This window comes from Amphiura filiformis, chromosome 8, assembly GCF_039555335.1.
Source record: "Amphiura filiformis chromosome 8, Afil_fr2py, whole genome shotgun sequence".
NCBI classification, from domain to species: domain Eukaryota; kingdom Metazoa; phylum Echinodermata; class Ophiuroidea; order Amphilepidida; family Amphiuridae; genus Amphiura; species Amphiura filiformis.
The window spans coordinates 34,649,772-34,665,480 of record NC_092635.1 but is presented as its reverse complement, the minus strand read 5'-3'; the positions used below and the strand labels follow the sequence as shown (position 1 = coordinate 34,665,480).

Sequence of the window (15,709 nt, the reverse complement as noted above, 5' to 3'; positions counted from 1 at the left end):
GCTCTGTGAAATAATGTCCTGATGACACTTAATTTGTGAGCGATGGGATGGTGTGAATCAAAATGGAGGTATTGATCCGTATGTGTAGGTTTTCTGTGGATGGAGATGCTCACGGATCCGTCAGCGTTTCGCAAGACTTTGGTGTCCAAAAAAACAAGGAATCCAGATCAAGAAGAAATTGCCAGAACTAAATCGCGATCAAGGACTGCAATTGCCAACCTTATACAACGCCCTCATTCGACCAAAAGTTGCCAATGATCAACAAAAGGGCAAGTCCATCACAACATCTTAGGACTTCTTCTGATGAAGATGTGTGTCACACGTCGAAAATTCAAGGTTAGTGAATTTTTGTGCTGAAAGTCAGTTTAAACTTTTGGAAATTGTTTATTACCAGCACGTATGAACTTACATTCGAACAATAATAATAATAATACAAATGAAAACATAATAATAAGATTAATAACAAGAACTTTGAAAGCGCCGGTATTCGCCTATAAAAAGTAATTTGGTTCATCTCAAGTTCGCCGCAGTGTCGAATCACGCGCGTTAAGTTAAACGCCCCAAGTGTACAGGGGCGGTTTGTAGGCACGCTTGCGGCGCAACCTCGAAAGAGCATTGAGGTCAAAACCAAAGAGGTGAACCAAATTATAGAGTGATGTGTTCATGGACGAAAGAAATAACAGACAAACTCCAAACAGTCAAAGTTTCAGCATCACCCGATAATGAGGGCCAATTGTTCCATGAAATACGACGAGGGCCAATTGTTCCATGAAATGCTACAGATGAAACTACTACGCACGTACCGCGTAATTTTTACGGTCTTTCGCGTAAATGCAAAGACACGCAAAGTTCTATCGCGTATACGCGAAGGCACGCAACGCTGGCGTGATTGTTAGACACGGCACATTCGAACAATCGGCCCTCCTGAATATGCGATAATTCACAGTATACAAAACACGGGGACTTTGACTGGTTGCGAATAGTCTGTAGTAGTCTTGGGATATCTTACATCGCAGATTAAGTCACATTAATTTAGATGTTATCTTGTATATTTTTTAAAAGACTTGAGAATGAATATTCAATATTTCATATCTGTAATAAATAATCCATACTAAATCTTCAAACAGTTTAACACAATTTGTTTGCGCTGCCATGGTAATTTAATCAAGAAATGCATTAAATTGAAAATGTGTAACTAATTGGAAGTGGGTCTTCCTAATTGGATGGTCACTTGACATGTGTGTTCTGTTGCAATCATAAAAGATTTGAAATGGGAAGGATTTAATAATCACATTTCTTATGTTGAACTCTTCATTTGATAATGTGAGGAAAAAATAAATGTATCTTAAAGTAGCTCAACACCTTTTCCCTCTTGAAATCTTGAAATTGTAAACCGCAACTTTATAAAATATGAATTTTCACACGTTTTAACACATTTGAAAACTAGTACAACTCGAATAAGGATGTTGATTTAAGCTTTAAAAACATACTGACCTTTAGAAGCGATATAATATAAAAAGGAAAGCAAATACATGTACAATAATTTTGCATTTGTAATTTACCATGTCAAAATAAAATGAGGACTCTATCCTTAAGACGAGTAGGCGGATGGGGTAGAGCTGTTCTGGCCCATTTTATGAAAATTCTGGAAGAACTACCGCCTGACACCATATTGTGTTTACTATGAACACATATCAGGATGGATTACGCAGAACACAAAGATCTAATATTATTATTAGATAACACTGGTTTATTTATTACTGGAGGTCGCCATCTTGTGCTACTCAGATTATGGGCGCACATCACTATAAGATGATTATGATATCAATACACCGCAACAAAATATATACCATACAGGGTGCACAACTTATAAGTTCCCCCTAAATACTTTTTACATAAATACGCCTATTGAACAAATTATAGCGTCACACGTCATTGCGTTCAGTCAAAATGGATCAGTATGAAAAAAAGAGACAGTTTTAAACTGTGTTAAAAGTTGCATCTGAGTCAATAGAAAAAAATACAGCAGGCCAGGCATATTCATGTGTTTGTTAAAGAAAACCTCACTGCTATGAGTTCAGGTGCCAATTTTCAAACAGCCTCTTTTCTTACATAATTAACCATTGTGACTGAAAGCTAAAAATCTTATTCCATGGGGTTTGATAATCCATGTGCCATGATAATTGAATGAAGGGAACAAACGTCAGAAACTTTCAACTTTTTTTTTCTTTTAGAATAATGTTACAAGAGCACAATGACATGTCCTCACCACCGCCCTCTCCCTACCAACAAGGCCTCACAACGCGCAAAGAAAATAAATTTCACATGTATTTCAATGGCATGATCACTTAGTCTTGTCGTCCCTCGTATACATGTTTGCACGGCAATTGTTATCAGCGATCGCCGCAATTGTTGTCTAAAGAATCCTTGTTCATACTTTAGCTAGCATACGTTGGAAGCAAAACAAATAGAGTCTCCTTTACAAAACAGTAAGAAGATCCGTTAGAGTGCTAGCATATTGGCTCAAATTGAGTTATAGAAAACGTGCAGTGAAAAGTTAGATTATTTGCTTAGGTCTGGACAAGCTTTGCTTGAGCGTTATATTACAGCGCTGCAAGTGTCTTTGAGGAAGACATAATAATATCAGTTTTTAAATGTACCCTTGGCGAAGATAACCGAAGTAGTTTATTTATATATTCTGCATTTTAGCAAGCACTTCCATGCAGTGCGTTTTACACGGCTAGAATTACCTAAATATAAAAGAAATCATTTGTTCATAGATAAATCATAATTTTGTCAGAGATGCAACAAACTGGAGTAATTTTTGACATATATTGTGTAAGTTAGCAATGACGGATGATACATATCATATTATCTTAACGACACACATTTGAGCGTACAAGAGGGAAATCAAACTTGAATCATTGATCATTTCAATTTACCAAGTTATTTCTTTCGATTACTCGTCATACAGTTCTGAGTATGCAATTTCCGACATTTCCGTATTGTCTATTTAACATCAATTTGGTAGAGTAAAGACATCGACAAAATTAATTCGAACAAGTCTATTATGTAAAATATTTGGTAGAGTAAAGACATCGACAAAAATAATTCGAACAAGTCTATTATGCAAGAAATACTATATTACATCGTCTGCAATTTTCTAGCATCAGTTACTTTAGCTTTGTATTCCGTACATCTACGGATGAAACATGTATTGACAGGAGACGGTCTGTATATGCTATAGTTTCCGTTTGTTGTATTAGGTTCATCTTGATTGTCAATACTGTTTGATGCCAAATCCATTTTGGTGACATCAACTGTTACAGTTTCTGCTGTGCAGGTCTTCAGCACTCTGGTAACCTTTCTTCTTCTTCTTCTTCTTCTTCTTCTTCTTTCCTGCCGTTGCTACCGTTGGTGGCGCTAGAAACTGATTTTTGCAATAACCAAGACTGGTTGTAACCTTCACCTCGCACTTATCTTTGTCAATGACTATTGTATCTTGTCGCTTGACGCTTGTTGGCTGGATCACGATCATGACGATGGATTCTTTTTCAACTAATTCAAAGATTTCTGCTCATCTTTGTTAAGATTCGCCTGTTTGATATTTAGGTGATTTTATTGCGCCCAAAATATCCACTATCAGTTGGGAGTAATACTTAATTTTTTGAGAGCTAGAAGCTGGTAAAAATATAGTAGAGATGTAACTCCTGCAATGAGGATGTCATGCTCAGAGCGTATTTGTCATACGAGTTAAATAAGACACAATATTGCTTTGGGCATGACAATCACATACATGTATTGCATCCACACCACACCTATATTATTAAGGTGTAATTTTGTTGTAATTATATTAATATATCTACCTCAATGGATGCCCTGCACTGTTTACCCAAGCGTATTCAGTTCAAATCATGCTTGCATGTTTTCAACGGCCAGTATTATTTAAATGCTCTCCTTTCATGTAAATCTAACTAACTTCTGGACTTGTCATAAAGTCTACCCATGAGACTTCGCTCCTCACTGTTCATGTTGGTTAGAATCGAATAGGGGATAAATCATTTGATGTGTTTGCACACTTGCTAAGGCACGTATACTTTTTAGCAGTTTTCAAAAAGTTAATTTGGTCCTATAGCACTACCACTGTATAAATGTTCAGGGTACGATAAAAAGAGCCATTACCTCTCGGGGCACCGATAGCGCTATAGGACCAAATTGGACCACAGTTGTTTGCTGTGATCATTTAATAATTTGCTAACAAAACACAATAATAATGTTCAATTCTAGACCTGGACAATACCAACAGCTATTAGACTAATATGGCCTTATGTCTGTATGTAGCATCCTCAACTCACATAATTAGAGCTAAACATAATATAAATTAGAACAGATGACTTAACGACCTGTTAACCCAACGCTATGAGACTATTGTTTCTTTCAACGTACAAGTACATTATTTGCAGTATTTGCACAATGGCACGGATCTTTAAAACATTGGCACGTGCTTAACCCAAATTCAGGTCAATTTGTAGTAGGCTATAGGCTATATTGTTTGGTTTTGCTTGAGTGTTCGTGACAAGCCTAACAATCCACTACAACGCATCATTTCAGGATAATCGTTGCATTTGAAGTGCAATCCTATTAAAGCGGATATCAGATAAGAACAACTGACTGCATACAACATGACACAGTAGACAGCACTATGGGTTCGATATGTAAACGCGTGATGTGCCATAATGCCGCCATACACTCTAAATTTCAAGGATTTAAAATAAATCCCAAGGGACTGTAGTTAGGGACCAATCAAGTGTTAGATTTAAAATTAAATCTTTAAGATTTAAAATTAAATCTTTAAGATTTAAAATTAAATCTTTAAGATTTAAAATTAAATCTTTAAGATTTAAAATTAAATCTTTAAGATTTAAAATTCAAATCTATAAGATTAATTTTAAATCTAAAATTGATTGGTCCCTAACTACAGTCTTAAGGATTTATTTTTAAATCCTTGTAATTTAGAGTGTAGGTAGCGGAATGTGGATGGAGGGCGGGCGGGAGGGAAACGTCGACATCCCCTAAATTGTTCCATGTAGAGGACATCTCCCTAAAAATCATAATATAATAAAAACAAAGCAATAATTGCCCTGTGCGTCTTCCTTTAAGCTATATTTTAGATATATTAGTCTGAAATTTACAATTTTTTCGCGTATTATTCAAGTAAAACTAATACCAAATTTGTTCTCCCTACCCCTCCCCCTAAATGTCAAAGTTTCCGGCGCCAGTGTGATCTTGTTACCAATCGGCACTGGTAAATGCTGTGGCGTGGCGTGGGTATCATATGGGGGCACCGACCATGATTGGGTGGGGGCACAAGCCGTTTTTTAGCAATTTTCATATGGGATTATAGAATTTCCTATGGGATTTATATGAATAGACCTATTGTCTTCTAACAGACGTGATGTATCAAACAAATTAAAGACAAATCGCAAAGAAGAATATTTCTAACAGATACTATTACATTCAAACTACAAGATTTTTTTAGTCAAAATGTTTTTCCCACTACATTTACTTTGTAGTGACAATATTGCAACCAAGCTACTTTCCGCAGATAATGTTTGTAAATACGAAGTTTGTTTTTCTCATGAAGACAGATGCCAAGTTTATTAGCAAAACGCTTTTCCTTAACTTCTATTCATGTAACCTATGGGCATTTACTCTGGCCATAATGCATTAAATATAAAGAGCTCTAGGTTATCTACATTTCGCAGTTCTTTGATTCACTACACGATTAAATTTAATTAAATTACAAAATGTTTAGATTGAAGTCGTCAGCTATCACATCCTATAGTACGACGTTAGTGCTAGTTGAGTTTATTCCATGATTTAACTTTATTAAACAACACCGAGTGTAAGGGAAATTTCCCATAATGCATTTCAAGGTATCGCTATCGTGAACATATCGAAAAATGCCATACTCAATTATGAGAAACTTGAATATTGAATATTTATTACCGGTCGAAATGTGAATAATTTACATACTGTAACTGAAAAACCCCATCGGGGTTAAACCATGGTTATTCAGGGATCGTGAGTATGCATAGCACGAAGGTTGTTTAAAGCTGTAGTTTAAAACATACTTAAGTATGTTGAGCTAAAAATGATACTTTTAAGTATTACTCTTAGTCCTTAAGTATAACCCTTACATACTTTACTTAAGTCCTAAAAAGGAGCTAATATAGTAGATTCAGACATGTTCCCAATTTTAGAATGTAAGAAAGAATATAATGAGCAATGACAAATATTGGGCACATACGTTTTCAGAAAAGGTATATTTTACATGTTCAATTAGCGTAGCATGGTAAAACATTCACGAAATGCAATAATGCAGGCTTGAAAGTTGAGATTTGAAAAGCCCGCGTTAACAATATAGTCCACATGTAAAAGAGTAACAGATGTGTTATCTGTGCATTATGTAATGTAATGTAATTTGAAACAATACCTCACATTTACAATTGATCTTAGCACAACATGCACAATTAAGTAGCTTCAATGTACAATTTCATGACTGTTTTCTCATGATATGATAGTAATGGTGTAGTACTTGCACAGGTAAAAGATACCTTTTTCAGAATGCATTAAATGTTATTAACTGTGCATTTTTTCATATGGGGTTGAACGAAACACATGAATTAAGTAGAGCTACTTGTGGCCAAAGTGAATTGTATACACCTTATTCAAGTTGCATAATTAAATTTTTATTTTTTGTACTTATTTAACCACCCTGTATTTTCCTTGCACTTGTTTACCCATGCATTGTCCTTGATTCGTAAAATTAAGCTCTATATTAGATAACGTTCTTATTAAATGAAATTGGATCAATTGAATTGCTAAATTGAATTGAGTTATGTGTTATATTGGAGCATCAGACAGACGTCTTCATCTATAATGGGGTTAATATAAATTGGTTGTTCTAAACAGTTTCAGATCGGGATATCTTGCTCGTGACTTTTGATATTCATATTTGTTGACTTACCATGCCACTTACTTGTGCTAGATAATGACTTTACTGTGTAATTACCGTATGTGTCTGTGTCATTTTGCTAAGCCAAATTCACGGAATAGCGGATGTCATAATAGGGGGTGATGAATTATCCATTATACTTCGCTGAACACAAGAGAATCCTGATGGCTTAAGGATGGAGAATATCATTAACAATATCAAGTTTTGGCTTTATTCCCGGTTGAGTAATAACAAAAAAATATGTATTTTTAAGAAAACATTTTATAATTTTAATCTGCATTTACAATTTAAATTAAGTATGTATATGGGCTAATGGGCTAAAAATAATACTTGTAAGTATTTCTCTTACATCCATAATTTATGGCGCTAATATAGTTGAATCAGAAAGGCTCCCAATTTCAGGGTTTTTTTTTTCAATGTTCAATTAGCATATCATGGAAAAACAGTCACAAAACGCACTAACATCAGTACATTGTCAATGATTGTGATTAGAAAAGCCCGCGTTACCAATGCAGTCCACATGTGAAATAGTAATAGGCATGTAATGTATGCATTATGTAATAATGAATTTTACCAAAATCTCCCATTTACAATTTAAAAATCAATACCTTTTACAAATGGGACCAAGTTTCAAAAAGTGAGCCGTGGTGGTTTTTTTTTTTTTAACTTGGTAGACGATATATATCGTGGGGCATATTAATTTTGTTTCTTTTTGCTTATTGTCTGTTTGATCTTATCTATGTTATCTTTACCGGTCTTTAGATGGGACAACGCTTCAATATGTGCATGCTCTTTGTTCAATCGGAGAAAGTCTTTTGTTTCTGAACAGCCATTCCCTCTTTTCAACTTCCTAACTGCTTCCATTTTGAATACTTTTGCTGCCCCTTTTTTCAAGTTGGATATGTACTCTGCATAAAAAGCTCAATTGGGTCAAGCACATCCTACCAAGTAGGTAAATACGACGGCGAATAAAAAGGCTACATTGGAATTCAGGTCCGAACACCATTTTAAAAATCTATAACAGAATGGAAACGTTAGTTCGGGTTCAATGCTTCATGTTGATATCAAGTGATTGAAATTCAATTAAGGATAGGTCTATGAAAGTTTTAATTTCATTGATGAAAATACAATGACAAAATCTGATTTATATTAAAGCCCTGTAGAAAGTATGCTCTTGCCGCAAGTGCAAAAACTTGAAGAATAATTACGATTAAGGATCACTTTTAAAATAATGTCTTATTATCAAATAAGGTTAGGTCTACTAAGAAATCTACTAAGAAACTTCATCAACAAGAATTTATTGACCTAAAGGAATAGTGAACTAACGATTGAGATGAGACCACTGAAGTGAAAAAGAATTTTTTAAAGTTCTTGATCATACACATACCGTAAACGTTCGCCTAATGGCGCTATGGAGTTCATGGAAATGAGAGAGCGCCATCCCTGTAAAAGCCGACTATTATCACTGATCATTAAGGGTACGTGTAGTTAAAGGGTGAAACCTATCGACACATATAATTATGAACAAGATCGAACAAACTTGTTCATGATAATGCGGTAATCATTCACCTGATACGTTGTGGCCCAGTGAGCAGAGCATTAGACTATAGTGCGAGGATAAAGAGAACTTGTGGAGAAGATTGATGGTTCGAATCTCATGCAGTATTTTCTGACAGATTATAATGTCTGTCAATGTTTTTTTCTGGTTTGAGGAAATTTTATTCTCTATTTTCTTGATTTTATCTTTAACATTGTTTATATAATTTTATTATTTTATCTTGTATGTGTCTTTTTTCATGATTCTTTGTTTTTATCGTTTCATTTTAGAGTAACTCAATCCATTCAATCAAATGTTGTAATGAACCTATCAGTCTAAACGCAGGACAACCGATCTTTTGTTCTGCTTAGTCGCGCTAAAAGTCGATCGATACATGTTAAAATCAACACAATTCCGAGATACACCTTTTTGCTATGAAATTTATTTTCTCGGTCAAATATAAAGCAAAATTGTTTTTTTCTTCAGTAATGTCAAATAAAAACATAGTGCTTGGATGAACATTTTTTAAAATCCTGGTGTTAAAATTAAGCATCAAATTGTGTCTTTTAGTGTGATATTTTTGATTTTTATAGGCCTTTAGTTCGCCCGTGAGCTTTTTACAGAATTCATTTTTAGCGTCTCAAACTAATATAGTTTGCTAAAGAAAGATATTTCCCACCTCTGTAAAGCACATCGTGTGGGTCTATATATTATAGTTTTGTCAGAATTTCCGTTTTTATTTTACCCTTTTCCCTTCATGCTCCGAAAATGTCAAACTTAGTACTTTACCTCGAGAGCAACCAGCAGAAATAATCGATATTTCAATTGTTGTCAACCCAGGTCCCTTTTCCATTGAAAACCAGGATTGCCTGACCAGCGATTTGGTAGCCCAAATCCCCAATTCTGGTAAATGAGGTGGATTTTGGAAATTTGCTCCCGTGATAGCCTGCAATTTCAATTTATAGGGGCTATGGATTCCATGATTATGAAAACCATTTTGTCTGTTTGTTTGTTTGTTTGTTTGTTTATTTATTTACCTAGGATGAGGTCCATGGGAAAATCCACTGTCCAAACCTAGAAAAATTCGCGTGTTATTAGAGGGGATTTTAATTTTCTGTCCCTCCTATCTCCAGGTGAATTTTGAATGACCCCCCCATCGCGGGTTGGCATTTTCATTACACCCTTCAGACTTGCGTTCGGGTTTGTGTAGGCCTATTTGTCATAATTTAGCGCTATAGGACCTACTTTCTAAATGTATAGCTATAGCCGTGCTATATAAATATTATAAGGTACCGGTATGTAATATTATGTAGGCCTATGGGGGTGGGGTGGGTACTCAACACATTTTAACCATGACTTACAATGCAAGGCTCATTGTTACCATAAATGATTTTTCCTTTAGGTCATTATAATAGGTTGTTATAAACTTCCGTGTTTAACCTTGTATTGTTTTGGCTGCTTCATTATGACTTTCGGTGGGTTTAAGCAATTTCAAACAAACACAAACAAAAGGCACTATACCGAAACACTAGGTAATTTCTTTGCTATATTGAAGTTCTGGCAAAACTGTATCCAGGCCGGGCACCCAGAGATATCGATCCACAATGCTAGTATTTCACGCGTGGATTTGAAATTTTTTCAGCTGGTAGCAGACAGGGTCTAATTCTGCATAAAACCGGGCAAAGTTATTTCTATAGATCTGCTGCGCATTCAAATTGCATTGTATTGCATCGTAATTTCATTTGTGTCTATGCTAATTATGTTTACACAACATGAACTCACGTGTTTTCAAGCAAATTCGCCGATAATAGGTGATCAAAAGCGATCGGAATGTTACAAAAGTACAGATCGCATTCAGCTTACTTCATATGAGATGATCTTTGGAAAAATACGGCATAATTTGTCTTGGTGTTTGCGGAGTGCCATGCAGTAAAATATTAATACGTTGCGGCAATTCATGATTGACAACTAACAATCGGCGAGTCCTTCGTATCCTCCACTGTCAATTTCTTATCCACTCACTAATCCTCACAAAAGCTTTGTGTTGATTACGTAATGTGTGGAGGCAAATTGCAATAAGTACAATGAAATAATGAGTAGGGCGGGCTCCGAGGCGGGTTTCTTCTTCATCTTACGTAACAGTATTGTTCTCCAAAAAAAACCGGAAGCTTGTCGTTTGGAGCTCTAGCTGAAATACAGCAAGATAATGTAAGATAGTAAATGTAAACCTGTATTTTAGCTAGAGTATCTCGAGCTAGCTGGTAGTCAAAAATTATGGAATCAAAACGGAAATTCTGACAAAACTATGATATATCGCTCACGGTGATGTGCGTTAGAAAGTTGGGAAAAATCCTTCTTTAGCGAACTATATTACTTTGAAAAGCTAAAAGGTTGATCCAAAAAAAGGCTCGCGGGCAGAGTTGAAGCCTATCAAAATCGAAAATCTTACACTAAATGACTGAATTTCACGACTAAGTTTAACACTAAGATTTGAAAAAAATACAGTATCAAGCATTACAGTTTTTCCTGACATTTACTGAAAAAATTAAAATTATTGCTTTTCATTTGGCCGAGAAAAAAAATTTTACACTGAAAAGGTGTAACTCAAAATTTTGTTCATTTGTGATGCAATCAAGCAGAATCAGTCGGAACTCGGAAATATTAAATTTGCAAATTCTTATAGGCTACTAAATAGCATTTACAAAGCTGCTTTTGCAGAAAAAACCCATTGAAATTGGACAACCAGTTCCAAAGATATTAGCAATTAAAGTATTTCCAAAACAAGAGGAAACAAAAGGAAATATTCGCTTTGTTTGGCTATATCTCAAAATCAATATTGCCGAGTTCCAACTGATTTTGCTTGATCGCGTCACATTTGAATACCAAATTCGATCGTTTGTATTGCCTTATTAAATGACTGAGTGAGCCTTGCAGAACAATAACAATCGGTTGTCCAGCGTCCTAACTGCTATTTGATTGTATAGGCATTTCTTATGTGTGTGAGACGAACTGTCGCGTGCGACAAGTCTTTCAACTCGCGCGAGTGTCCTTGCCTATGCATCAGTGGTCATAAGAGGTATATCATTTTATTCGAAAGGGGGGGGGGTCCCAAATATACGGGGTCATAAAGTCTTGGAAAGAATAATAGGAGGGGGTCATGAAATGTTTTATGACCAAAATATAGAGAAGTCACACGATGACCACAGAAAGTGTGTTATTTTATTCAAAAGACTGATTTCAATACAATTTTGGGGTTTGGGATCATAAAATTTTTGTTGCCGAATAGGGGGTGCGCAATTTTATTGACGCAGACTTTTTGTAAATTTGGGACCCCCTTCCGAAAAAAATGATAGCCCTCTAAGAGGATTCAAAAGATAACCTCTGCCCCAATAATCCCTAGCTATATTTGTTTGAAACTGTTCCACGGAGGATGTATCATAAAAGGCTCAGTCTTCAAATGATATAAATAAAATTTGAATGAGTGAACGAACAAAATCATACAACGACCAACTGAATAGAGGCTGTGCATATGACGTATCATCCCGTAAATATGGCGGACTACTCAAATGCATTCAACAAAAGCATGATTGCATCTACCGCGACAGTTCGTCTCACACACATAACAAAATGCACTACGATCAAATAGGTTGATGACAACATTTGATTGAATGGACTGCACTGCGCCATGATTACGGGGGAGAAACCGATTCAAATCCTTTGTTTGGAGCCAATCGATAAACGCAAGGCCTCTATAGCTATCATTGAATACTGGCTAGGATTCCACAACACAATTGAGCGTGTTTATAGTGAATATACCGCATATTGAGTATACCGTATACGATAATCCTTGTATATATACCGATACCCTTGCTGTTTATAGTGAGACACAGTTACCGCACAAATTATATACCAACTAACATTATCGTACATTTGCAATGACCCCGAGGTCACACGGGGATTGTGTAAATATTGTGGTGCGAGCTATAAAGAGCCCATTGAACAATATGATCATGGCGGTGAACATGTAGCTTCTGTTTTGATAACTCTTGGGGGTGAGAATCGTTCCGAATGTCCTGCGCGCATCCTACGCATCATGAAGAAGCTCCCACTTCCGGTAATACCGCACACAATTTATACTGGTGTGTTTATAGTGGGAATATCTCGCCACAATATCCTTCGGTTTAGAAGGATATCGATGTACCGTACATACATATACTGCTAGTGTTTATAGTGGGCAAGTATCCGGATAATCTCTAACCGGGTAGAAATTGTACCGCAATGTACCGCACATCTGCTCCCACTATAAACACGCTCTATATAGAGAACATGTTATAAGGCGCTTTGGAATGCACACAATACCCCAATGGCTTTCCATAATTATGTGCACTCAACAACTATTCAGTATCGAAGCCCGGTATCGAAGTTACGTAATGTTACTATGTCAACGGAACCACGATCGAAACAATCAGTACACAAAAAAGGCATACCAAAATAGCGTGATCGTAATGATCGCCATACAAACAGTGCTTGGTTCCGATACCATCACGGAGTTACGTAACTACTTCGTGGTCTGATAGTTATATGATCAATGGTCTGATCTACTTGGGTTCGATCCTTTTAAGAAAAGAAAAAATAGCTGATCATTTATAATGCATAAATGAATAAAGTAATGCAGTTACACAATTTGAAACATTGAGGCCGTTCTATTTTTCAAAGGTCATTTAACTGTTAAACGTAGTGGAATATATCACGCATTGAAAGGTAGCAGGTGGAGCAAATTTTGTCAGCGGTTTTTGTTGCCGTTTGTTCGCAGTGCCTATTTATCTAAAAAAAATAAGAAAATTAAAATTAAATTAAAAAAATTTCACAATATTCGTTGGTAAAATGGGGACAAAATCCAAAAACATTTCTTGACCCTTCTTCACATAAATGTGAGGGCAGAAATCAAGATTCGAACAAGTACCATTCACCATTCAAGGCGCACCCTCTACCGACTGAGCTAACGGGTCAGACAATAGAAAGGTGTAATTTTGAACTGAAGAATATTAAAAAAATATGAAGAAATTACAATGTTATAAAAAGATTTACCAAAATGAGTTAGGTATAACGTATGAATCGATTTACAAATTAAGTCCAATGGCACTTTGAGAAAGAATACCTGAAGAAAACCCAAAACATTTGCTGCTCTAGCAACTAACCTAGTGACCTAAAGTATTGGGTCATGTCACGATATTTTTTCTGAGGCATTATGTCCAGGTTGCTCAATTTAACATACACGTATCCTTAATGCTGTTGAGATTTTACAAGGATGGCGCTCTCACATTTCTAAGAATCCAAAAGCGCCATTAGGCGAACGTTTACGGTATTACAGTTTGTGAAAAATATGTTAGAACTGATCCAGTCCGTCACACGTTCAGAAGACAAGGGATATGGAATAATAGTCAGGAAGATATAAAAATGCAAAATCTTTACATTTACATTAGACGTTAACAGGAAAAACTCAGGATACACGTATTAAATTGAAACCTTCATCAAATACGATTGAGATTATGGTGTCATCCCTCGTGTATCGATAATAAACGGTTAGTATACTCGTGAAGTTTTACAAGATATAACGTAAACAAATGCTCTGATTGCCATAGTGGTCAGTCATTTCAGCTGGAATGATTGATACACAAGGTTGTTAACATGACATATGATCATACTCATCTTGGTGGTTTAGTCGTTATTTCATGGTGATTTCATGGTAAGCATTTTGCAATGATATATGAACTATAAATACACATGTTGCATTGATAAAGAAGTGACCAGAACACCATAATGAGCTCTTTAACATTTCTTTGGAAACGTAACCGGAAATGTGATCAAATGTGACTTTTGTTTAGGCAGAAGTTTTTTGTTTTCGCCTGAATTTTTGGTTTCAATTTTAAAATATACTGTTATACAGAGTCGGCTTGGAAAAAAATTTTTACCCATCAGTTTTTCCCGTTTCACTAGTGAGCGATTTTCTTTTCATCTCAATAGTAGGCACAGTTTTTTGGGGTGGGGATTCAAATTGGCTATATGTGGCATATGACAAAGATCTGTATAAGCAGATACCACAATCCTAGATGCACTTACGTCTTGAAGGTAGTGATGTGGGCGATAAAGATCATATACAGAAGAGTCCCAATGATTTGGGTCAACAGCATAATAGGTTTTCAGGGTGATAAAATCCCATTCACCGGTTTGTGAGGTAGTCTTCCAGCCCATTTCACCAGCCAACCATTGAAACCCAAAGCAGGTAGCTTTGCCAAGAGGCCGGGATGCCGTACACTGTCTAAAGCCACACTTATGTCTTTGCAGTTAAGGGTAGACAAGGTACTGTTGGTCGAAGCAGCCAAAAGGTATCGATTTTCATTATGTAAATCAATATATTATTGAAAAATAACGCTTTGATGTTTTGCAAAAGTTCATTCTACAAACCATATACTTTCAAATCATGCTTGATTTATCGTTGTTAATGAGTTATGTACATTTATGTAAGTATTGCAGGTGATTCAGCCTTCCTACAACATAACTCATGAACCACAGGTCCTACAAAAGTATGTCTGTGATATTTTAATTCTTCTACACACTCGCTATGAAATGAGCAATGCGATTTTTGCCAAAGCTGACCACCTTTCGCAAGATGCTGGGAACTACCAAATCGCAACACTTTAAAATAGTGTCAAACCTTAAGTCTAGTTTCTTCTCTGTCATTGATGGAGTTTGATAGCTGCTATGAGATTATGTTTTGTTGCTGATACAAAATGTCATGATGTTTTCTTTGTTTTTGTCCCTCAAATGAAACTACAAGAAGCTATCAACATGGAACTTTTTAGCTTCGATGTTTAGTCAAGGTCATCCATCGAATTTAGACGCAGCGTGGGACGAAATTGAACCATTCTGCTATTATGTTTGGCGTGTTAAGTTTCATGCTTCAATTTAATATCTTGGAATCTACGTGTTTTAATGTCTACTCTTCCTGCATTAAAAGAAACAAAACCATCCTTGAATACCATAATCATTAATAATGATAAAAATGTTTTACGCTGGCTCGTGGATCGATTAACATTAGCATTGATAAGTGTCTTATATTGAAAGTTATAAGTAAATGTTAATATGTTTTTGGT

The 15,709-nt window shown here is 35.7% G+C and overlaps 1 long non-coding RNA gene across 1 annotated transcript in view; it reads left to right on the top strand.

The window, feature by feature from the left end:
* Positions 1 to 307: 307 nt before the first annotated feature.
* The window catches only part of LOC140158256 (uncharacterized), a 68,524-nt gene continuing 53,122 nt past the window's right edge, over positions 308 to 15,709 (top strand). The window contains exon 1 of the long non-coding RNA XR_011859745.1: positions 308 to 336. This is a non-coding gene — a long non-coding RNA (uncharacterized lncRNA). The remainder of the gene's footprint in view (positions 337 to 15,709) is intronic.